The sequence below is a fragment of the Bombina bombina genome, chromosome 4 (genome assembly GCF_027579735.1).
Source record: "Bombina bombina isolate aBomBom1 chromosome 4, aBomBom1.pri, whole genome shotgun sequence".
NCBI lineage: Eukaryota > Metazoa > Chordata > Amphibia > Anura > Bombinatoridae > Bombina > Bombina bombina.
The window spans coordinates 1,197,244,156-1,197,271,621 of record NC_069502.1 but is presented as its reverse complement, the minus strand read 5'-3'; the positions used below and the strand labels follow the sequence as shown (position 1 = coordinate 1,197,271,621).

Genomic DNA, 27,466 nt, shown 5'->3' with positions numbered 1-27,466 from the left:
GAAATACCCAATGTTTACATCTTCTTTGCTTTTTTTGCAAGTTATAGGGCCATAAATACAAGTAGCACTTTGCTATTTCCAAACCACTTTTTTTCAAAATTAGCGCTAGTTACATTGGGACACTAATATCTTTCAGGAATCCCTGAATATCTATTGACATGTATATATTTTTTTTTAGAAGACATCCCAAAGTATTGATCTAGGCCCATTTTGGTATATTTCATGCCACTATTTCACCGCCAAATGCGATCAAATAAAAAAAATTGTTCACTTTTTCACAAATTTTTTCACAAACTTTAGGTTTCTCACTGAAATTATTTACAAACAACTTGTGCAATTATGGCATAAATGGTTGTAAATGCTTCTCTGGGATCCCCTTTGTTCAGAAATAGCAGACATATATGGCTTTGGCTTTGCTTTTTGGTAATTAGAAGGCTGCTAAATGCCACTGCGCACAATACGTGTATTATGCCCAGCATTGAAGGGGTTAATTAGGGAGCATGTAGGGAGCTTCTAGGGTTAATTTTAGCTTTAGTGTAGTAGACAACCCCAAGTATTGATCTAGGCCCATTTTGGTATATTTCATGCCACCATTTCACCGCCAAATGCGATCAAAGTAAAAAAAAATGTTAATTTTTTCACAATTTTAGGTTTCTCACTGAAATTATTTACAAACAGCTTGTGCAATTATGGCACAAATGGTTGTAAATGCTTCTCTGGGATGCCCTTTGTTCAGAAATAGCAGACATATATGACTTTGGCGTTGCTTTATGGTAATTAGAAAGTCGCTAAATGCTGCTGCGCATCACACGTGTATTATGGCTAGCAGTGAAGGGGTTAATTAGGTAGTTTGTAGGGAGCTTGCAGGGTTAATTTTAGCTTTAGTGTAGAGATCAGCCTCCCACCTGACACATCCCACCCCCTGATCCCTCCCAAACAGCTCCCTTCTCTCCCCCACCCCACAATTGTCCCCGCCATCTTAAGTACTGGCAGAAAGTCTGCCAGTACTAAAATAAAAGTTTTTTTTTTTAAAGAAAAAAAAAAAAAGCATATTTACATATGCTGTGTTTAGGATCCCCCCCTTAACCCCCAACCTCCCTGATCCCCCCCAAAACAGCTCTCTACGCCTCCCTCTCAGCCTTATTGGGGGCCATCTTGGGTACTGGCAGCTGTCTGCCAGTACCCATTTTGAACAATCAACTGTTTATTATTATTTTTTTTTAATTTCTGTAGTGTAGCTCAATCGCCCCCCACCCCCCCACCACCTAAATCACACAAGGGCTTTTTTATTTGTCCCACTTTGTGTTTTGGGGACACATTTTTTCCGTAGTGTAGCGGTTCCCACCCGCTCCCTCCCCGTGCACGCGCCCGCCCCCGCCCCCTCGTGCACGTGCGCACGCCCGCGCGCGCCCCCGGACTCCCCCGCCTACGATCCCGCCCCCCTCCACATGACCAGGGCCATCGATGGCCGCCACCCACCTCCCATACCGGCTCCCACCCACCAACGATACCGGCCATCGATGTCCGGTGCAGAGAGGGCCACAGAGTGGCTCTCTCTGCATCGGATGGCCGTGAAAGGTTATTGCAGGATGCCTCCATATCGAGGCATCACTGCAATAACCGGAAAGCAGCTGGAAGCGAGCAGGATCGCTTCCAGCTGCTTTCCACACTGAGGACGTGCAGGGTACGTTCTCAGGCATTAACTGCCTTTTTTCTGAGGACGTACCCTGCACGTCCTCAGTCGTTAAGGGGTTAAAATTGTATTTTCTATCTGAATTATGAAAGGAAATGTTTTGGGTTTAGTGTTCCATTAAATGCAAATATGTTTATATTCAAAGATATGTAATTCATATACTTGCAATATACATGTACTGGCAAAAATGCTTCAAGTACAAGTTATCACTGTTTTAGTGTTAATATTTTTCTCTGCACGTGAATGTGAAGCCTAGCTAAATATGCTCAGTGCACCAGCATTTTAAATAATGTTGTATCAGTGATTTGTTGAAACACATACACCAAGTACCCCACTGATTACTCCACTTACTTTTGTGGGTCTTGGGGCCAGGCGGCCCGCACAATGTTTGTTCCCTCTGGCACAGATTCAGCCCAACAGAACAGGCTTATAACCTAAAACAAAAAATGTTAATTATGAGTCCAACAAAATCAGAAAACAGCTTCACATCACATTCACAGTAAGAGCTATCGCTACACATCAACGTATTTCTATTCACATTTTAAATTCACTACTGTGCGTTTTCAACTTGATTATTTAACCCTTTGAGTGCTAAGCAATTTCTCACCTGGGTGCTATGCTGGATTTGAGGATTTTTTTAAATAGATATTTTTTTTTCTTTCAGATCCCCAAGACTTATACCGTTGATTAGGCGATTACCTTTCCAACGGTGGGTCTTCAGGGTCTGTAGCTGCTTAGATGCCTGAGATACAGGCTTCTAAGCAGCATGCCCCCATTTCCCTATACTGTCCATTGTAATTTTTCAAAAAAGTTGCGCGGTGACGTCATTGCACGTGATGTCACCGTGCAAAACGTGAAGCCCCGGAGATGCCTGTCATTATACAGGCCCGATCGCTGGGGTGGAAGTTGATGGGAGCCCTCAGATTGCCCTCATGGTGGGTGAGTGCTGGTGACGGCTCTGAGCCATCGTCAGCACCTGACTGGGAAAATTTGCAATGGCTCAGAGCTGTCGTTAGCACTCAAAGGGGACATAAAACCCCAATTTTTTTGTTCATGATTCAGATAAAGCATGCAGTTTTATGCAACTTTCAAAGTAACTTATTATCAAATTTGCTTCATTCTCCTGATATCCTTTATTGAAGATGCAGGAATACACTACTGGGGGCTAGCTGAACACATCAGGTGAGTTAATCACAAGAGGGATATGTGCAGCTACCAATCAGCTGCTAGTTCACAGTGGTGCATTGCTGCTTGTAGACCTTCCTGGGTATGCTTTTCAGCAAAAGGATACCAAGAGAATGAAGCAAATCAAATAATAGAAGTATTATTATTATACTTCATTTATGAAGCACCAACATTTTCCGCATCGCTGTCCATGGGTACAAGTAAAGTAAATTGGAAAGTTATTGCATGCTCTATCTAAAGCATGAAATAATTATTTGAGTTTAATGTCCCTTTAAAGGGACATTCTAGTCCAAATATAAATGCAGATATATGAATTACATCTTTGACTGGAAACATATTTGCAATATAAATGTTTTGGCAAAAATGCTTTTAGTAAAAGTTGTCACCATTTTAGTGTTAACATTTTTCTATGCATGTGAAGCATAACTAGGTATTCTCAGTGCATCAGCATTTTAAGTACTGCAGCTGCTCAGCGCACCAGTGGGACTTGTATCATATCAGCTATCAACAAATTGAGTAATTTTCAGATGGTACAAGCACCTTAGGCCCTCTGAGCAAGTGCTGTATTTAAAATGCTGGTGCACGGTGCATACTTAAATACACTTTTCAAACAGTTATAGCTTTTATTAGAAGCATTTTTGCTAATAAATGTATATTACAAAAATGCTTCTATTCAAAACTGAAATGCATCTATGCGGATTTAAATTTTGGCTGGAATGTCCCTTTAACAACAGTGGTGAAATTCCTGCACAGCTTATATCAGGTGCGTGTCTGGTACTGATGGTGATCTCATTTCCCTTTAATTCTGGGTTTGAAACATGTTGTTCTCAGTGATCTAAGTGAACATTTTAAAAAAGCTTTTTATTAGTAACCTTTGTTGAAATAAAAAACCTTTCCATTAGAGCACATACAGTCTTTGACACGTGCACGCTCCTTCGCCTACCTCAGTATGCTCTCACAGTAAGGGGCTTCATTTCAACAAAGGTTACCAAGGGAAAGATCAATTTAATGACCGAAGTAAAGTGTACACTCTTTATTCATTGAATCATAAAGTTTCAGTTTGACTTCATCATCTACCTTTTTCAAATTAGAGATATACTTTGTGAACAAAGACATTTCAAATCACTATAAAACTATAAATAACAGTTTAAGAAATGAATGATTTCAAACATCCTAAACGTGTCACATTTCAGCATTTTTTATTTCTATGAAAACATCTGGTGAATTTGATCATTAGGCCTCTGATTAGGATTAAAAGACCAAGGAAAGCTAAACTATGGCAGTAATTCAGCTACTCCTAGACAGCACCAGCATTTAAGTATATGATATAGTGAGCCATGTATGAAAGGCAAACTAAAGAGAAAATAATTAGGGAGAATGTGTTAATAGTATTTATAAAAGTAAATCATTGTGCATGGTTTTCATTTTTTGGGAATGCACTTTGATTGACATGCGGTAATCTTCCAAAATCCTTCCTGTGCCCACCAGGTAATTCCCTACCATCCTCTGCATTAAAGGGATATCAACCGCATCTTGCTTTTGCGAGAAGAACATACTTGCCCCACATTCCCTAAAACAGGTTTATAGTCCCCAAGACACCTATGGGTGCCCTCTACATCCCTCTGCTGGCCACCACCAGCCACATCTAAAATTTAGATTGCTGTAGCAGGATCCTTTCACGGCCTCACAGAGGTGAAATACAAATTTATCATACATGGTGGTATTACATAATGGGTGTGTGCATAATAAATATAAATACAGATGGTTAAACATTTCTGCCTCCTAAATGTATGTTTTTATATATAAATGGATATTCTTGTACTGAGAGAAAAAATAAATATTATTCTTGTAGGCGCCTCACTGTTCCCCAATACAACTGTGGGACCAGCCTGTGAGCTTCCACCCCCTACGGACCCTATGAACACAAACATGTACTTCCTGTTAGTTCCAAAACCAAAATAAACATTGTTTAGCATAACCAGTTTTTCTTGAGTTTAAAATGTCTAAATAAATCCATTTTAATACAGAAGAAGCACTTAAAGGGACATGAAAGTAAAAAAAACAAAAACATTAATGATTCAGAAATAGGGCTAGATTACGAGTGGCGTATTAAAGTGGTTGTAACCTTTACTGAATTAAAGGCCAGTAATAAAAAATACTCTTAAAAATCAGGGGCACTTTAATTCATTAAAGTTTACAATTATGCTTATTTTTTACAATACTTACCTTTACGTTATGGTAAAACATAACGCTGATCCTCCGCCCGCATCTCCTGCTTTCATTAGCAGATCGATGACAAATCCGGCTTCCTCCAATCTTTGTGTGACCCCTTTGGCGTCCAGCTCATGGGGCAATGTAAAGATTGGAGGAAGACGGTTTTGTCATCAATCTGCTAAAGAAAGCATATCACCACAAATTTCAGCTACAGGGCTAACGACCTACTCAGTCCAAACATAGAGACAGGGTCAGTTGAAAGTATAAAAAATATAAATTTATTGTGTACACTTAAAAACAAAAAAGAGCCGTAGCTCTACACACTGACAATAAGGGGTATCAGTGTGGCACCAGCAGACATGTTTTGTGTGTCTCACACACACTTGTTCACTTGAGTGAACACTGATACCCCTTATTGTCAGTGTGTAGAGCTACGGCTCTTTTTTGTTTTTAAGTGTACACAATAAATTTATATTTTTTATACTTTCAACTGACCCTGTCTCTATGTTTGGACTGAGTAGGTCGTTAGCCCTGTAGCCGAAATTTGTGGTGATATATTTGGAAATTGCTGCGCCCAGGACAGAGGCGTGTCGCTGCTCAAGTCGTTAGCCCACGCTCCCTGGAGGACCGGTAAGCGCCACGGAGGATCGGCGTTATGTTTTAACATAACAAGAAAAGCATTTTTAAAAATAAGCATCATTGTAAACTTTACTGAATTAAAGTGCCCCCGTTTTTAATATTATTATTTAATAGTGGCCTTTAATTCAGTAACGTTTACAATTACTTTAACTGTTGCACGGCAGAGAAATCGTTGGTCTTTGCACTCGTCGGAACTAACACGCGTATTAGAAAGTAAACCCGTTTGCTTAATTTAACACGCAACTTCGAGATATCGCAACTTCAGAGCTCTGGTTAAAACTGTTATGCAAGACAAAAATGTTGCACAAAAAACATCAAAAATACATTTAACAGTACAGTTACACTCATAAAAACACAGCCCAATAAAAATGTTATATGTATTTATATGTGTATAAATGTATTTACATAAATATACACATAAATATTATATACTGTATATATATATATATATATATATATATATATATATGTGTGTGTGTGTGTGTGTGTGTATGTGTGTGCGCGCGCATTGGAGCTCTTTGCAGGCAAGTAGCTGAAAACATGAAAAAATCATATTTATGCAATATTCATAATTTTATAAACTGTTGTAAACTGTGTATGTACTCTAAATATTTTACATTCCAATGTTCTTCACATTGGGGAATATTTTCTAGGTATTGTTAAAAAGATATATATATATATATATATATATATATATATATATATATATATATATATATATATATATATATCTTTACAACACATAGAGAACACTTACAAGCTCTCAGCTAAGATTAAAAGCAAAAATTGAAAGGTTAGTTACTGCATCTGGCCAAATGGGACAAGCCCAGGTACATAGTCAAGGTCCCTTCCAAAACCTGGGTCCCTAAAACAGCCACACAATGCAAGCTCTCAATCGAACCAACTGGGAACAAGTGAAGGGTGCACAGGCTTATCTCTATATATCTATATATAAATATATATATATCTATATATAAATATATATATATATATATATATATATATATATATATATATATATATATATATATATATATATATATATATATATATATATATATATATATATAAATAAAATCATATTCTGCTATATGAAGAACATTGGAATGTGAAATATTCAAATTTTCATGTCAGGTTAGCACGCTTGAGAAAACGTGATTGGGTTTGTGCGCGAGTAAGGGTGTTAGTTTTTGTAACCACTTTTTTTGCTCAATTAAAGTCTATGGGGGAATACTTTAACGTGGTCACGGATATTCTAAGTTTGTCTTTTTGAGCGCATCGGGTTAGCGCTTGTGCAAAAACTTTTTCCTTTCAACTTGTCATACGCATGCTAACAGAAGCGCACAGAACTCTTACTTCTAGCGAACATGATGTGCGAGTGATAAATAGCTCTCCACTCGTAATCTAGCCCATAGTATGACGTTTTAAAAGGCATTTAAATTTACATCTATTATGAAATTAACTTCATTCTTTTTGGTATCCTTTGTTTAAATGAATACCATCGCTGCTCTAGAGCTGTTTTTGCAGCATTTAACCCTTTCGTGACAGGGTTAAAGTGTCTACATCGGAACACCTGTTCCGATGTAGACAAATTGAAACTACGCGATCGTGCATACGATCGCGAGATTTCAATTATTGGATCGCATCTGGGGGGCGTCCCTACAACCCTAGGAACGCCCTCCAGACCGCGATCAAGTCCTTGAAGCGCAGAAGGCTTCAGGACAGCCGTTTGATATGACGTTCTATTCCGTCATAACGGCTTTAAAGCCCAGTGTAAATATGACGGAATAGAACGGCATAACGGCGTTAAAAGGTTAAACACATAGTTATACGCGAGCAATAGCACAATAATACAATGTTTAGATACATTAGAACATTTCCTTTTTACACTTTTATGTTGCTTTAATGAAGTATAAACAAGCCCTCAAAAGCTTGGTAATCCCCCAGTCAGAAAACGTCTCTTTAGCAATCCCCATCTGGTTGTAATCCCGAGATATTTGCTTTGGCCTTCTGTAGGCGTTGGGAATAAGGTGCCACCATATGCCTTTAGGAACTGTGGGCCAGGGGTCCCAAAATTCACAAGAATGTATCTATATTATGTATGTATATATATATATATATATATATATATATATATATATATATATATATATATATATATATATAATTTTATATATTTATATTACACACACACAAATTGAAATCTAAATTAAGAATAAAAATGAAATTGATAACCACAAATAATATGAGTAGCTTTGTCAATCACAGGTCAGATATGCTCACAGTGATAATTCTAACCCTCGATGCCAATGCTGTTCTCATACAATAATGCAGTTACACCTTCTGTGTGTAGATTTCTTTTTTTTTTTAGGAAAGTGCTTTCATTAATTTTAGGATCTGAAGCTGTTAATGACTTAATTTGTGATTTACTGCTGAACATTATTCTCTGTAGCACCTCTGATTTACATTATGTCTGCTCCATTCCTGTGCCGTATTTCACACCACAAACCCTAAATCTGTCAGCAGTGTCTGGCGGCTATAAATAAAGGAGGCTTTTCTACCGCAGAGCTTCCCTTAACTGTGCTTCAACTACCACCTCCTTGTGCAAGCTGCTGAGCCGTCCAACACAAAATAGCATAAGCTCCATTTAGCTTTAACTACTTGTTTAATATATTTACGTTATTTTTTATTTCTGTTCCAATCAAATTATTTGAAAAACACCTTATAAATGTTGGTTGTACCTAGGCTGAAATAATCTGACAGGGACCAGGGGTGTAACTAGACTTCACTTGGTCCTGGGGCACAGTCTACAGCAGACCAGGGGTGTAAGTAGACTTCACTTGGTCCTGGGGCAGTCTACAGCAGACCAGGGGTGTAACTAGACTTCACTTGGTCCTGGGGCACAGTCTACAGCAGACCAGGGGTGTAACTAGACTTCACTTGGTCCTGGGGCACAGTCTACAGCAGACCAGGGGTGTAACTAGACTTCACTTGGTCCTGGGGCAGTCTACAGCAGACCAGGGGTGTAACTAGACTTCACTTGGTCCTGGGGCAGTCTACAGCAGACCAGGGGTGTAACTAGACTTCACTTGGTCCTGGGGCACAGTCTACAGCAGACCAGGGGTGTAACTAGACTTCACTTGGTCCTGGGGCACAGTCTACAGCAGACCAGGGGTGTAACTAGACTTCACTTGGTCCTGGGGCACAGTCTACAGCAGACCAGGGGTGTAACTAGACTTCACTTGGTCCTGGGGCACAGTCTACAGCAGACCAGGGGTGTAACTAGACTTCACTTGGTCCTGGGGCACAGTCTACAGCAGACCAGGGGTGTAACTAGACTTCACTTGGTCCTGGGGCACAGTCTACAGCAGAGCTCCCTCTTCAATTCAGCAGCAACCCTTCCAAAACACCACTAACCAGGCTTAATTGTACCACCGTAAAGGCTACAGAATGAACCAGCAGACCTAACAGCAGGTTCCACAAAATCTTTATAATGGTCTGGATGGGACCTCCCTAAAAGCTCCCCCCCCCCCATTTTATCTGAAACCCTTGTACTTACCCCCTGGCTGGAACATAACTTCAGAAATATTCTAATATACATTTGAAAGAGCCATGATTATATATTTAAAGATGTTTATTTTGACTTTGAAGCTACCAGGAGATGTAGTTTGTGCGCTGTTAGCCCTTGGGATACAAGCAAACTGGCAGAAAACTCTCACACTCTCCATAAACATAGAAAAAAATGTTTAGCTTAGAAACAATTGTTTTTCTAAAGGCAAAAATTGTAATACATTTTCGAATGTCCTATTTTAGATAAAAAAAAAAAAAAACATGAGGGAAATGGACTAGCCCTGAAACAAACTACTAGTAAAATACAGAATACACAATTATCTAAGTTGTATTCCGAACCAAATGATCTGTGTAAAAAAATCTCTTGGATAAGAGAGAAAGTGGCAGCATATTGCAAAGCATGGCACTGATTTCTAAACTGCAACTTTGAACATACAATTTTAAACAACTTTCCAATTAACTTCTATTATCAAATTTGCTTAATTCTCTTGTTATCTTTTGTTAAAGGAGAAGCAAAGCACTACTGGTAGGTAGATGAACACATCTAGTTAGCCAATCACAAGAGACAAATGTGTGCGGGCACCAATCAGCAGCTAGCTCCCTCTAGAATAGGATATCTGCGTATTCTTTTTCAAAAAGGGATACCAAGAGAACAAAGCACATTTGAAAATAGAAGTGAATTTAAGTGTCTTAAAATTATATGCGCTATCTGAATCATGCAAGTTTAATTTCATCTGTCATATCCCTTTAAGATGGAACACAAAAATTCTTTATAACCCCAAGATTTCCATAACACTCCATAGAAATTAAGAAATTTGCATTAAACAGAGAAGCTGTGGGCAGGAAAACGAGAAGTCACAATCCTACAAGATCCTTAGTTATCGCTTCAAAATCGTGGAGGGCTAATGCTTGCAGAGCTGGGATCCAGAAACTACTGGGCCATTCAAGAAGTTCTGGAGGGCTTGGACCAAGGAGTAAACATCTACTAACACTGTGCAGATAAAATACCTCATAGTGAATGAGGTAAAACCAAGTGAGTGTGGATATTTCTTCTTTCTTATATGTGTATCTATATATATAAAAAACGTATTACACTAGGAGTGCCTCTGTGCGCTTGTCTATCTCTACACTTTTCCATATATATATATATATAAACTCTGCAATATACCTTCATTATTTATTTTGACCCCTTTTCCTGTAATTCCATTCTTTTAGAAATAGAAGTGCTGAACACTGTTATATTCCACACAGCCATTGAGCACACTCTAGTGACTATACCTGTACCTAAATGGTCACAGCAGAGAAGGTAACCTAAGTTACAACATGGCAACTCCCATTGCTTTACAGACTCTAAAACTTTACACTTATATGGTTAATATTTAAACAGCTAATGAAACTTTAAAAACTATATCTACGTTATTCTCAGATTATTTTTTTCTTTGAGCACACCATTCTATTTCTATTTAGCGTTTATTTAGTGTTTAATGTCCCTTTATATATGTTGCTAGTCCAATAAAAAAGGTATCACTACTTGTCTAATTACTGCCAACTAAAGCTGCTTTCCAAACTGCAATAAAGTCTCAGAATAGTTTGCACTGGAGATGTTAAACTGTTTATCATTTAAATGAAATGTTTCCTCATTATATATGCTGTGGTAAGGATTGTACAGTATAATAATAATAATAATAATAATAATTAATAATAATAATAATAATAGTAGCAGCACATGAGCAGAATGAATGTCTTCTATACAAAGCTGTTTACTTTCTTTGCTCTCACATCTCTCATGTAAACCTATGGGCACCATTGCAGTATGTTACAGAAGCTGCATTCTGCCCATGTATTTGCCCCTAAACACCATATGCCCAGCTCTGTGCCACTGGGATATGTAACCTGTTTAATTAGTCTGGTACTTTATTATAATTGTACAGACAGACATAATAACTATAGCTAAACACTGTAATATGCAGAGCTGCACTCATTAGTTTCCTATAAAGGTGCTCTGACGTCACACAGCTGTCACTTGCGTGGTCTCCTCGGGGCAGCACGGGGAATTCTGGGTAAATATGACACTCGCATCACTGTCACTTGTTACCCAGATGTAACATTACACGACAGGTCACGCGCACTTCTCGCGGGTTCGCCACTAGTCTAGTAGTTTGAGTTATCTGGTCCTACGCAGACGGAAAAACAGAGCAGCAACTCGCGCGGACCTAAACGTCAGGGGAACTAAAGGCAGTGTTGTGAGCGCGCGAACCTATAACTGACAGCGCGAGATAAGCATAAGTGCGCGCGCACGCTCGGCTTCTCACCAGTAACCCCTCAGCAAACTTCACAGATTGGGGGACTCCTCACAGCAGCCTTTTTCTCTCTTGCTCCTAGCGACAGATGACGTGTCAATTCAGCTGGTTGTCATGTATTTCTATTGGGTCACTGACTGATGACGTTTACGCTGTATTTATAAAAGGCAGTGACACAGTTTAGCTTGCTGAGGTATACTATTGGCTCATTGGCTGAGGAACTTGCGTGTTGGTTTGTGAAGATATCCATTAATGTAGTTTAATGTGTAGCAGTTAATTTCTTACACAATAATTGTGTTAATATGTTGTTATATGAAGTTCTCGGTGCAAATAGACGATTATAGAGATAGCTACTTGTATGTTCTGTAACAAGAGCAGCATTTAAATGTATCCTTCAAAAATAATGTGTGGAAAATATAGCAGTATCACTTGTTTACTTCTAGTCAGGCGCCTTCCTGCACATGCTGATTGGTTGACAGGCACTAAGTACAAATGCTTATTGGCTGACAGGGACTTAGTACAAATGCTGATTGGCTGATAGGCACTAAGTACAGTACATATGCTCATTGGCTTACAGGCACTTAGTACAAATACTCATTAGCTGACAGGCACTAAGTACAAATGCTCATTGGCTGATAGGTACTAAGTACAAATGCTCATTGGCTGACAGGCACTAAGTACAGTACATATGCTCATTGGCTTACAGGCACTTAGTACAAATACTCATTAGCTGACAGGCACTAAGTACAAATGCTCATTGGCTGATAGGTACTAAGTACAAATGCTCATTGGCTGACAGGCACTAAGTACAGTACAAATGCTCATTGGCTGACAGGCACTAAGTACAGTACATATGCTCATTGGCTTACAGGCACTTAGTACAAATACTCATTAGCTGACAGGCACTAAGTACAAATGCTCATTGGCTGATAGGTACTAAGTACAAATGCTCATTGGCTGACAGGCACTAAGTACAGTACAAATGCTCATTGGCTGACAGGCACTAAGTACAGTACATATGCTCATTGGCTTACAGGCACTTAGTACAAATACTCATTAGCTGACAGGCACTAAGTACAAATGCTCATTGGCTGATAGGTACTAAGTACAAATGCTCATTGGCTGACAGGCACTAAGTACAGTACATATGCTCATTGGCTTACAGGCACTTAGTACAAATACGCATTAGCTGACAGGCACTAAGTACAAATGCTCATTGGCTGATAGGTACTAAGTACAAATGCTCATTGGCTGACAGGCACTAAGTACAGTACAAATGCTCATTGGCTGACAGGCACTAAGTACAGTACATATGCTCATTGGCTGACAGGCACTAAGTACAGTACATATGCTCATTGGCTTACAGGCACTTAGTACAAATACTCATTAGCTGACAGGCACTAAGTACAAATGCTCATTGGCTGATAGGTACTAAGTACAAATGCTCATTGGCTGACAGGCACTAAGTACAGTACATATGCTCATTGGCTTACAGGCACTTAGTACAAATACTCATTAGCTTACAGGCACTTAGTACAAATACTCATTAGCTGACAGGCACTAAGTACAAATGCTCATTGGCTGATAGGTACTAAGTACAAATGCTCATTGGCTGACAGGCACTAAGTACAGTACAAATGCTGATTGGCTGATAGGCACTAAGTACAGTACATATGCTCATTGGCTTACAGGCACTTAGTACAAATACTCATTAGCTGACAGGCACTAAGTACAAATGCTCATTGGCTGATAGGTACTAAGTACAAATGCTCATTGGCTGACAGGCACTAAGTACAGTACATATGCTCATTGGCTTACAGGCACTTAGTACAAATACTCATTAGCTGACAGGCACTAAGTACAAATGCTCATTGGCTGATAGGTACTAAGTACAAATGCTCATTGGCTGACAGGCACTAAGTACAGTACAAATGCTGATTGGCTGATAGGCACTAAGTACAGTACATATGCTCATTGGCTTACAGGCACTTAGTACAAATACTCATTAGCTGACAGGCACTAAGTACAAATGCTCATTGGCTGATAGGTACTAAGTACAAATGCTCATTGGCTGACAGGCACTTAGTACAAATGCTCATTAGCTGACAGGCACTAAGTACAAATGCTCATTGGCTGATAGGTACTAAGTACAAATGCTCATTGGCTGATAGGTACTAAGTACAAATGCTGATTGGCTGATAGGCACTAAGTACAGTACATATGCTCATTGGCTTACAGGCACTTAGTACAAATACTCATTAGCTGACAGGCACTAAGTACAAATGCTCATTGGCTGATAGGTACTAAGTACAAATGCTCATTGGCTGATAGGTACTAAGTACAAATGCTCATTGGCTGATAGGTACTAAGTACAAATGCTCATTGGCTGACAGGCACTAAGTACAGTACAAATGCTCATTGGCTGACAGGCACTAAGTACAGTACATATGCTCATTGGCTTACAGGCACTAAGTACAGTACATATGCTCATTGGCTGACAGGCACTTAGTACAAATGCTCATTAGCTGACAGGCACTAAGTACAAATGCTCATTGGCTGACAGGTACTAATTACAGTACAAATACTCATTGGCTGACAGGCACTTAGTACAAATGCTCATTAGCTGATAGGTACTAAGTACAAATGCTCATTGGCTGACAGGTACTAATTACAGTACAAATGCTCATTGGCTGACAGGTACTAATTACAGTACAAATACTCATTGGCTGACAGGCACTTAGTACAAATGCTCATTAGCTGATAGGTACTAAGTACAAATGCTCATTGGCTGACAGGTACTAATTACAGTACAAATACTCATTGGCTGACAGGCACTAAGTACAAATGCTCATTGGCTGACAGGCACTAAGTACAGTACATATGCTCATTGGCTTACAGGCACTAAGTACAAATGCTCATTGGCTGACAGGCACTTAGTACAAATGCTCATTAGCTGACAGGCACTAAGTACAAATGCTCATTGGCTGATAGGTACTAAGTACAAATGCTCATTGGCTGACAGGTACTAATTACAGTACAAATACTCATTGGCTGACAGGCACTAAGTACAAATGCTCATTGGCTGAGTGACAGGTACTAAGTACTGTCAGTATATTTATAAGAATCTTAGCCGTACTCTCCAAACAATGTGTGAGTATATGGCAGGGTTATAACTGAATATATTTAACAATCTTTCTTTAAACTGAACCCACAATCAAATATGCATATACTAAGACAATACAATTAATATAAATACCTGAAATCTTTATTATTAGTAAATATCTATGTGAACACATTGAAATATATATATTTGTAAGAATCAGAATATGAGTCAATATTAAATGCGTTTAAAAACTATTCAAATATGCTATGCAAAATTCATAAAAGTCTACCCTTAAAATTAGCCTTACTCACCGCAGCCTTTCATTCAATTAACACAATGAGATTAAAGTATAAACCACTAACAGTGCTTAGTAAACAATATATATATATATATATATATATATATATATATATATATATATATATATATATATATATATATATATATATATATATTCAGCTATTTAGCTGTAATTGATTCTAATACAATTCTAGTTAGGACACTAAAAATACCTATATTCTTAATGTGAACAGTTACTTAAATGTCTATTTATTTAAACTGGAGCAAATTCTTATTTACTTATAATTAAAACCAATTCTAAGATATATATATATATATATATATATATATATATATATATATATATATTTTTTTTTTTTTTTTTTTTTTTTTTTCTATATTTTGCACAGATGAATTATTTAGCATGCAAGAGACACACTTAACTTTATGTATAGGACTATGAACACAGTTAAAATACTGAGTGCACCTTTAAATCTCTTTACTATAAATTGACTATGTTTCTACCAATAACCTTTGTTTCAGTTATTAAAAATTAGGACAATTATACTTCACCAATTTGAACCAATTCATAGTGGTCTTTAGATCATTTCATTTGAAGGAAAGTTATCGCATATCAAGGTAAGTTTTCAGCTTCTTGCTTAGTGAGATGTGTTCCCAAGTATGGCCGCCAAATATCAAATCACTAGTCTCCAGCAAGTCACAAAAAAAACGGTTTCCTTGTTTGCATTGCCATTCTTTTATCTAATCATTGATGATATTTTTCATTCACACCCACGTGCTTGTCCCTTCTCATTGGCTACTTTTGGGGAACGCTCCCCATTGGTTCAGTATATATTGTCGCTATGGAAACGCATCTTTTAACAGTTAAGTCCCTTGACTGTCATACTAGACTCTGGCCATCGGGGGGCAGCGGACGAACAACACAGCAATACATTTAATAATTTCTAAACATTTTACATGATTTTCCATATAATTATTAAATTAAACAATACTATAACATTGCATTAATAAATTACAATATTAATTGTAGATAGGGTAGTATCATCATTTTTCTGATTATTTTGATATGAGACATCATGTGTCTTTAACAATATATTATATTAAAGTAATTATACTGCTAATTATTAGCTTAAAATCCATTAAAATTTTTATCAGTGTCCCTGCATTTATATACAAATACAGCCTATTTCATATTCAGTACTGCACTGTATTCCAACATGAATATACTATATTTCATATTTCTAATAAATCCTGGATGTATGAATCTTGTCTATGTAGATCTGAAATAAAATAAGGGTTAGTAATCATTTCTTTTTAGGTCCACAAATATCTATTTATATTCTTAAAAACAGAGAGGCTAAGACATTTTATGCTTTTAATATATATATATATATATATACACACACACATTCATTTCTATGCAGGCAATCTTGTATTTATTATGTCAGTAAATTTTAGGGATGCACCGAAATGAAAATTCTGGACCGAAACCGATACCGAAAATTCAGGATGATCCTAACCGAAACGAAACCGAAATAGTTTTTTTCTTTTTTAACTACAGTGTGTGTGTGTGTAGCTGAGAGAGCTTGTAGGAGGGAAAGCTCCAACAAATGGACATGGTCACTTGTACAGTAGGGCGTGATCTGCAGTGAAACTGGAGCTCTATAAGGGAGAGCGTGGTTATAGCCAGACAACAATACGAGGTGGACATGTGTTTTGTTTTGGGTGTAGTTATCAGTGCGATGAGCATGGCTGCACCTGATCGTCTCTCATCGTATCTCCGCCTAGTTTGGGTCTCACACTGACCCGTCAGATTATATGTCCGGATCCCCAAATGGAGTCTGCCTGTCACCTATCACCAGGACCACTGGACTTAGCTACAACCTTACGTGCAAGGTGGTTATAGAAAGTTACTGTGCTTTTTTGTATACACTGTCTGGTGGGTGCTAATTTGTACCAACTGTGTGCGAGCTTGGGGCTTATGCTTATAAAGTGTGCACGCATATTTGCCTCAGGCTAATAGAATGTCTACGCACAAGAGGCTGATGTATGAGCACTGTATATAAGGCTTAAAGATATTCACTGTGTGTGCTTAGGGCTGTTTCTGATAATATCAAGTGTTTATAAACATGTTACTTATCCTCCTTTGATATTTGTATTCACTATTCAGAACTTTGGTTTCCTTCTCTGCTGGTTTAAAATATCATCATGTAATGGTACTTAAGTGTGTGCTCTGTGTACCATGCCAGTGCTGTGCTGCTCACCTTATGCTAAGGATAGACGTGTAACTCAATAGAACAGGGGAGGGCTGTACATTTTTAGCCATTTTGGTCCTCTTTGGGCCAAAATTGGAATTGCACATTTTCGGCGGCCCAAATTTTGGTGCATCGCTAGTATTATTCCTTATTTAGTTCTGTGCAACAGAATCAGATTTAACCGTTTTTGTTTTGTTACCAATTATCAAAATAAAGTATAGTCCTGGAAAACTATTATTATATGCAAAACAGTAACTCAAGTAATGAACTCAAACAGCATCTCTAGGCTGGCATCAAATTTAAAATATGCTACACAATAATTTTGCCGAAAATAAAAGGCAAAAAAAACGAAAACCGAAATAACAAAAAATGCTATTTTCAGCCGAAACTTTCTGCAGCCGAAATTTCGGTGCATCCCTAATATATACATATACCTTGACAGTACAAATGCTCATTGGCTGACAGGCACTTAGTACAAATGCTCATTGGCTGACAGGCACTTAGTACAAATGCTCATTGGCTGACAGGCACTTAGTACAAATGCTCATTGGCTGACAGGCACTTAGTACAAATGCTCATTGGCTGACAGGCACTTAGTACAAATACTCATTGGCTGACAGGCACTTAGTACTAATGCTCATTGGCTGACAGGCTGTAAGGTGTTGGTTTCATGGGGGGAGTGTCAGGTCAGGCCGAAGCCGCGGGCCTACTTTACCACCTGAAGCAGATGTAGATTATCTGATAAGGATATCCTTAGAACAGACTCAGACCACGCAGCAATGATCCTTTATTGAAAGACACACAACATGTCTTATAGGCACCAATTACAGTGTACAGGGTTAACTTGATGACACGTTATGCCCACGTCATCTTACACAGTTATACACAGTGTTATTCTGGAAAGTTACTAGCTCTAAACAATCTATATAGCCATAATAAGAAATGCATCTGTGAGAACAACAAGGTCACCTGACCATCTTATTGAGATAATACCCTCCTGGGCATAATGCCAGGGACATCTACAAGGTTAGCTAGCTTTGCAGAATAAAATGACAAGCATATATTTCACACTACAGAATAACCCATTATAATAAAGTTTAATCATTACAGGATGTATGCAAAGAACCAGATGGTGCTAGTCAGGTTCACATTAACCCTTAACATACCACTCTTTAATTCTAACAGAATAACATAAAAATAGAGAGGCGCAGAAAATGAGGAAGACCTTTAACCCCTTAATGACAACTGACGTACCAGGTACGTCATGCATTAACAAGTAGTTAATGACAATGGACGTACCTGGTACGTCAGTTGTCTAGGAGAGTGCTGGAAGCGATCGCAATCGCTTCCAGCAGCTCTCAGGGTATTGCAGTGATGCCTCCATATGGAAGCATCCTGCAATACCTTTTTAGAAGACTCCGATGCAGAGAGGGCCACTCTGTGGCCCTCTCTGCACCGGTAGTTCGTTGGTGGGTGGGAGCGCAACAGGGAGGTGGGTGGGCGGCCCATCGCTACCCGGTATCCGGTTCCTAGAAGTGCAATGTGCACGCCGGGAGCGTGCGGGGGGCGCGCGTGCGCATTAGCTGGCCACTGACACCAATGAGGGGGGGGGGGGAGATTTTTTTTTTAAATCATATAAAAGGATCTGGGAGGGGGAGGGGGGTAGGGGTATTGTGGGGGGCTGCTACACTACAGAAAACCCCCAAAAAAAGAAAAAGAGCAAAAAATACTTTTGTTTTTGTGCAAATTGGGTACTGGCAGACAGCTGCCAGTACCCAAGATGGCCGCAATTAGATAGGGGAGAGGGTTAGAGAGCTGGGGGGGGGATCATGGAGGTTGGGGCTAAGGCAGGAGTCCATCACAGCTAAAATATTTTATTTTTTTTATAAAAAAAAAAAAAAAACTCCTTTTATTTAGTACTGGCAGACTTTCTGCCAGTACTTAAGATGGCGGGGACATTTGTGGGGTGGGGGAGGGAAGAGAGCTGTTTGGGAGGGATCAGGGGGTGGGATGTGTCAGGTGGGAGGCTGATCTCTACCCTAAAGCTAAAATTAACCCTGCAAGCTCCCTACAACCTACCTAATTAACCCCTTCACTGCTGGGCAGCAGCATTTAGCGGCCTTCTAATTACAAAAAAGCAATGCCAAAGCCATATAAGTCTGCTATTTCTGAACAAAGGGGATCCCAAAGAAGCTTTTACAACAATTTGTGCCATAATAGCACAAGCTGTTTGTAAATAATTTCAGTGAGAAACCTAAAATTGTGAAAAATGTAAAGTTTTTTTTTTTTATTTGCTCGCATTTGGCGGTGAAATGGTGGAATAAAATATACCAAAATGTGCCTAGATCAATACTTTGGGTTGTCTTCTAACAAAAAATATATACATGTCAAGGGATATTCAGGTATTCCTGACAGATATCAGGGTTCCAATGTAACTAGCGCTAATTTTGAAAAAAAGTGGTTTGGAAATAGCGAAGTGCTACTTGTATTTATGGCCCTATAACTTGCTAAAAAAGCTAAGAACATGTAAACATTGGGTATTTCTAAACTCAGGACAAAATTTAGAAACTATTTAGCATGGGTGTTTTTTGGTGATTGTAGATGTGTAACAGATTTTGGGGGTCAAAGTTAGAAAAAGTGTGTTTTTTTCCATTTTTTCCTCATATTTTATTATTTTTTTTGTAGTAAATTATAAGACATGATGAAAATAATGGTATCTTTAGAAAGTCCATTTAATGGCGAGAAAAACGGTATATAATATGTGTGGGTACAGTAAATGAGTAAGAGGGAAATTACAGCTAAACGCAAACACTGCAGAAATGTAAAAATAGCCATTGTCATTAAGGGTAAGAAAATTGAAAAATGGTCCGGTCATTAAGGGGTTAACAACAGTATGAGCCTAATACTACGGTAACAGAACTCTATGTGAGAATACTAGAGAGAAAAAATATTCACATGTCGTGGCATAATTTTATAGGCCAATAGGGCACAATTTGTCACTGCACATATGTGCGTCCTCTCCCATACCTTCCGTCTACCTTACAGCATCCCTAAAACTACCGGTCTATCTGCACAAAGACCCAACCAGCCCCCCATCTACCCCCAAACAACGCTGCATCTTTTATTTCTCCACCTGCATTGCTAGCACCCCCCAATATGTTCAACAGCTCTTTCTCCACAGTAAGGCATGACATGGTAACAGCACAACTGTCTCTAGGTGGCCTCTGATCACTTTAAGAACAGTCTTTGTCCTCTCAGAGCGCTCCACCTTCCTCAGACACTTTGCTTTAATACAGTTAATTTGCAGTAGGGGTGCTTATCCAGTGCTCTTCCGCAGGGAGATGCTGAACATCTGATGGTTTGTTCATGGGGTAGACAAGGCAGCCAGTGGATCCCCATGGCAAGCAGACACTCAAGTCACAGGGAGTCTAAGAAGAAAACAGAAACAGCACAAGATGAGTACACACCCCAATACAATCACAATTAAGTCCAAATAAAACTTCTCATCTTTTTTTAAGCATCACAATTCCTTTAGCTTAACTCATCCTATGTCATTTAAAATCAAGAAAACATTGTTGATATATAATACAAACTAAATACATTGATACTTTTACAGAGAATAACTCACAGCTTCTCTATACAATTTAAACGATACTTCATGAATTCTAAGCAAGTGAAAACTGCCAGACTTCATCAAGAGGCTATGCTTAAACTTATGCTAAGGCCTCCCCTGTAGCAAAAATGAAAAAGAAAATAGTCAATAAAAATAAATGAATCTCTTTACACTGTCACTTTGAACTACTAAAAATAAAAGAACCTAGTGTTGCTTAATTCAGCACATCTACTATCTATAATGTTTTTATAATTCTCCAACCATGATCCTAATAGTCAACAATCTCATCTGATATCAACACTACTAGTTTACTAATTATCTTATGCAACCTAAATTCTCTCACACTCCTGTATGAGGAAAGAAAACACATCTTTATTATAAGATAAATCCTTTCTTTGACAAACATCTGGAATTATCAAATTCCCTTAATAAAAGGGAAAACACACATTTACTTTCATAAACTATAATTATGCTATTCCCTAAATAAATATTTCTCTGTATAATTAATATAAACTTCTAGCTGAGACATCCGCTTTATGTTCTATACGGGTGAAGGGTCTAAAATATTCTTATATATTGCAGCATTTTCTCAGTGGGCCATTCAATAGGGTACAATACTGCGAGGTTTAGAGTTACGCTTATCTAAAGGGTTACTTTGTTTAAGTACATAAACTACAATGTGCACTAAGACCAATAAGGCATGCTTTTCTGTAGACAAAACTATATGATTTCTTATAAATAATATGATCAACAGAAAACAACACCAATACAAGAGCATACAAAACAAGAAATATAAGTAAATGAGTTAAAACAATACTCCCCTAATTTAATTGGTTGACCCTGTAACAGCATAACAGATCCTCAATATCAACCGGCAAGGCACAGTCCAGAGAAGGATAGTCTTTATGTTCTGACGACACACATCAGAGGAAACAGTCATGGATTACCCAGAGTCCAGTTCTGGGGCTAGTACCAGCATGCAATGCAAAGAATTGATCCAAAGATAGTTCAGCAACTTTTACTGCAGTATGGTGATTAAAACAAGCTTGACAAGAGGTCTTTTATCTTCATTTTTTCTCTTTAAACGGTTTACTTGCATTCAATCTTCAATCATTGGAAGAGTGCACTTATGGAATTTTATCTGTACAGATTTTACCTAAATATGGGAACTCAAAAATAATTCAGTTAGTGTCTTTAATCTCTGGATACAGCTGCATGATCTCATCCTGCAAATACAAATATTGTGTGAAGAACAAAATAGAAAAATAAAACATTTTAGGTTCACTTTCTTACTTAAAATACTAATCACCTAACTCACACAAAGATACTCATCAATACTTCCCCCTTGTTTGCGTGAAACATCCCATGTGGCACGCAAACACAATATAACAATAAACCAAAAGACAAATCATGCACTCCACTCATGCATGCAGAATACAATTCTCAATAGCAAGCCACATCAAATACACCGCACTATTCAATATGCCATTCATACAGGACTGCTGACACAAACTTTAAACAACCACAATTAACCTGAAATTCAACACCTATACTGACATTCTCTGAAACACAGCACTCGCAAAACACTACACAGAATTAAAAACATCCCATAAGAACCATCTATACCCTGGCTCTGCAACGTCTACTATGCACAATACTTTGATATCATACTAATGATGCAATCACTACAGATGCTTAATAAACTCCAGTTGCATATTTACACATAAACTCCTGAACCATAAACTTACAAAGGAACACACAAACACACCTAATTACCCTATTTTGGGAAAGATCAGATAACCATGGTACAGCCACCGTTCTATTTAGCTCCTGCCCGCATGCACATGCAAATCCACTGTGAAATAAATCATATGTGACACAAATAACTTGAGAAAAGCTCAAGAATCCAGTCTATACTTTTACATAACCAAAATTTTAACAACAACACAATTATTGGATCTAAATCTGTTTATATTTTGATATTCACCATTCTGCAGCTCTCTAGCCAAATATAACAATTGTATATAACACAAAAAAATGAGATTTCTACACAAGAATGATAATAAAATGTCCCCTTTAAATTATTCCCAATGATCAATTGGCCTTACTTATAATAATAATAATGTATACTGACGTTCATTAACCTCTTAAGGACATATGACAGATTTTTTTCCGTCATTAAACAATTGAGGAAACTGAAAGCTGTGTCCTTAAAGGGTTAAATAGCCTAAGCAGCATAAAAACACACTCACAGTGGGATGCAGGCTAGTTAAAGAGACATTTTAACCAAATTAAAAATTATCTTTAATTGAAACTGCTAACACAGTTAAATATACTAGTGTTAGGCTTACAGTAAACCTCATTGTCTTCTCCGTAAACATTTCCTTAAAATCTCAGATTTTATATCAGTTTGCCTGTATCCCTTTAAATATTTTCACTCCTCTGTTTGTTTTTTCGCTAGTCTCACAGATCGCAACACTAAGATTGTAGACCACTTATCAATTCAGTTTGCATTACAGAGAGAATTCAGTTACACTGCAAAAGAAATATCTATCTAAACAGCAGATTTAAAAAGAATAATACAAAGAAAGGTCTCGAAAAATATATTTTGCAAACTACTAATACAATGTTATTGTTACTCCTGAACTCCTTTCACATGAGTGAACTGGTCCTTTAAATAATAAAATGACAATTTTCTAGTGCTCTGTCTACGCACTGAGCTCTGATTTTACAGACAAATATAAGATAAGGATTATCCGAAATTCAACCGATTACAATTTACTTCATATATACACAAACTTGCAAATGCAACTTCTCCTACATTTTAAACTATTCAGCTTGTATAACAAGCCATTGACAATACATTAATATCAAAACTATGTTACAGTGGACTGTTCCTTTAAGGACTAACCATTTATCACGTAAATTACATATGTATACCCTAACCATAATTTAGGCTGCTTGTATGATTTACCACACAAATTCAACTTCTGTACTGTATCATGACCTGCATATTAACTTACTTGCAACAGAAACGGACCCAAATACTTTGAGATAAATTTAATGATATATAGCCTATAACTATATTTTATCTTTTCCACTAACTCCGTGCACAGATCTTACAAATACAACATACTTAACCCATTAATCATACCAGAAAAACTCATATTTACTAGAGCGTGACAAAAATCACACACACCATCGCACTTTCAAAGTCGTTAGTTACTTCACTTGCAAAAACAATATATTTATATGCCGCAACAGGTGGACAGTTTTTTTATATTTACATACAACAATTATCACTTAAAACTAAAACTGCACATATAACACACATACTTAAAACATGCTGTTGACTTTAAAATACAGTTATAAAAATAACACTACAAAATACCTCCTTACAACGTCTGATTTCCCAGCAGAGAAACAGAAAGAAACATTTTTACAGCGATACAGACACACAAGCCCATCTTATCTCGCATACCAGAATTCACTCCCCCTTTTTTTCCTTTCCTCCGGAAAACAAATTTAAAAAAAAAAACATACCAAAGACACATAAAAATACAATAAGATCAACTTTCCACCAAATTTACAATGTATTTGTAAGGAATGGCCATCTCCTCACAAATTGAGAAAACACATTTCAAAACAGGATAAAAACATCCTCCGTTCCTCTTTTTTTTTTTTTTTGTTATTCTGTTGATCTAAGCAACTCTTTGACACATAATAACAGACACATGACACATCAAAATATAAAAAAAATCCTTTTCATTACTGCAACCAAAGAGAGAAAGAGTTTTACCAACGGAGCTGCTGTAACAGTTTTTTCCTTTTTTTTTTCCTGTTCTCTGATCTGTGTGTGCGCTCAGTGGCGGCCCTCCTTCTTTGCCCACTACATTCTTTACCACAGAGATTTTTCACTAAATCTACACAGCAGTGCTTACTGACAGTATTTTTTTATGATCCCCCTCACTTTCTCGAGTGGATGCAGTATGTCTCTCTGCTTGAAATGTTTCCGTCTTTAACAGAAACTGTTGACCCTTTTGTAGACATTAAATATGTAATCTTCTCTGTGCATTATTATCTATCAGCAGATCCCATTCCTCAACACAATAATAGCAACAATAATAAAATGCATAGCCACTTAATATTTTCTAAGCACAGCACAATTTTATAGCAATAAAAAGCAAATAAGCAAAGCATCAGATATCAAATATTAGATCCAGGTGGATAACAAAACTCTATTATGGGAAATGGATATGAAAAACTTCAACACACGTGAGACTCAAACTTGCAAGGCCATGCCACCTTGCATGCCAATTATTATCTTGCGTGCTTCAATCAGACAGAACTACAATATCTGTCTTAAACCTAGCCCAGGACTGTAAACCTGGCTAGAGGGATTATCACATGTGCCGACAGGACTGAAACATTTGCACAAAACCCTGCTTCTCTCTTTACTGCAGGAATCCCTTTTAACCCTTTATCATATATTACCAACACCTATTACAAAATTTGGTTCAGATTCACAGAGGGAAAGTAGAGTAAAAACACTCATACTTACCGACTGCGAATCCCACGAGCTGACACCAGAAAAGGTGTTGGTTTCATGGGGGGAGTGTCAGGTCAGGCCGAAGCCGCGGGCCCACTGTACCACATGAAGCAGATGTAGATGATCTGATAAGGATATCCTTAGAACAGACTCAGACCATGCAGCAATGATCCAAAAACTATTCTCCTTTATTGAAAGACGCACAACATGTCTTATAGGCACCAATTACAGTGTACAGGGTTAACTTGATGACACATTATGCCCGCGTCATCTTACACAATTATACACAGTGTTATTCTGGAAAGTTACTAGCTCTAAACAATCTATATAGCCATAATAAGAAATGGATCTGTGAGAACAACAAGGTCGCCTGACCATCTTATTGCGATAATACCCTCCTGGGTATAATGCCAGGGACATCTACAAGGTTAGCTAGCTTTGCAGAATAAAATGACAAGCATATATTTCACACTACAGAATAACCCATTATAATAAAGTTTAATCATTACAGGATGTATGCAAAGAACAAGATGGCGCTAGTCAGGTTCACATTAACCCTTAACACAGGCACTAAATACAGTACAAATGTTCATTGGCTGACAGGCACTAAGTACAAGTACTCATTGGCTAACAGGCACTAAGTACAGTACAAATGCTCATTGGCTGACAGGCACTAAGTACAGTACAAATGCTCATTGGCTAACAGGCACTAAGTACAGTACAAATGCTCATTGGCTAACAGGCACTAAGTACAGTACAAATGCTCATTGGCTGACAGGCACTAAGTACAGTACAAATGCTCATTGGCTGACAGGCACTAAGTACAGTACAAATGCTCATTGGCTAACAGGCACTAAGTACAGTACAAATGCTCATTGGCTGACAGGCACTAAGTACAGTACAAATGCTCATTGGCTAACAGGCACTAAGTACAGTACAAATGCTCATTGGCTGACAGGCACTAAGTACAGTACAAATGCTCATTGGCTGACAGGCACTAAGTACAGTACAAATGCTCATTGGCTGACAGGCACTAAGTACAGTACAAATGCTCATTGGCTGACAGGCACTAAGTACAGTACAAATGCTCATTGGCTAACAGGCACTAAGTACAGTACAAATGCTCATTGGCTGACAGGCACTAAGTACAGTACAAATGCTCATTGGCTAACAGGCACTAAGTACAGTACAAATGCTCATGGCTGACAGGCACTAAATACAGTACAAATGCTCATTGGCTGACAGGCACTAAGTACAGTACAAATGCTCATTGGCTGACAGGCACTAAGTACAGTACAAATGCTCATTGGCTGACAGGTACTAAGTACAGTACAAATTGTCATTGTCTGACAGGTACTAAGTACAGTACAAATGCTCATTGGCTGATAGGCACTAAGTACAGTACAAATGGTCATTGTCTGACAGGTACTAAGTACAGTACAAATGCTCATTGGCTGATAGGTACTAAGTGTACTGTTCATTGGCTGATAAATACTAATTGAAAATGTTTATTGGCAGCCAGGCACTGAATACAAATAATTATTGGCTGATACACACTAAGTACAAATTTATTATTGGCTGATATGTGCTAACTAGAAATGCTCTTTGGCTCATATTCACTACGTACAAATGCTCATTGACTGATAGGTACAAATCCTTATTAGAAGGAAGTAAACATTATTTTATTAGTTTATTTTTAAATTTACACAGTTTTTGATTCACATTTTTAAGGCAGAAAAAAAATCAACATTTTGAAATGTTAGCCTTTTTTAAAATACATAATGGAACATGTCTGATTACAATGTCCCTTTTTATATAAAGACAAAGGTGCACAAAAATGCCACTCAAGTTAAATCAATGGCACTTTTATTTTGCTCTATTACTAGTTCAAAGTAATATGTTGGCACTTAAGCAAAAGCCTATGGTGTGCTGCTAACATCTGGTTGCCAGATAATATGTGTGCATTAAATCCCTAACATCAAACACCTCTATTGGATGCGTTAAAAAACTAATTTACGTAATCACTTGAGTGCTATTCCAAAGGT

At 37.8% G+C, this 27,466-nt stretch overlaps 1 protein-coding gene across 5 annotated transcripts in view; it reads right to left on the bottom strand.

Moving 5' to 3' along the window:
* SAYSD1 (SAYSVFN motif domain containing 1) overlaps positions 1-12,001 on the bottom strand; it is a 52,133-nt gene extending 40,132 nt beyond the window's left edge. For all 5 annotated transcript variants that reach the window (XM_053712678.1, XM_053712680.1, XM_053712681.1 and 2 more), the window contains exons 1-2: positions 11,614-12,001; positions 2,045-2,127 (exon numbers count right to left, since the gene is read on the bottom strand). The gene's annotated coding sequence lies outside the window, so the exon portion shown is untranslated. The remainder of the gene's footprint in view (positions 1-2,044; positions 2,128-11,613) is intronic.
* Between the last annotated feature and the right edge of the window lie 15,465 nt (positions 12,002-27,466).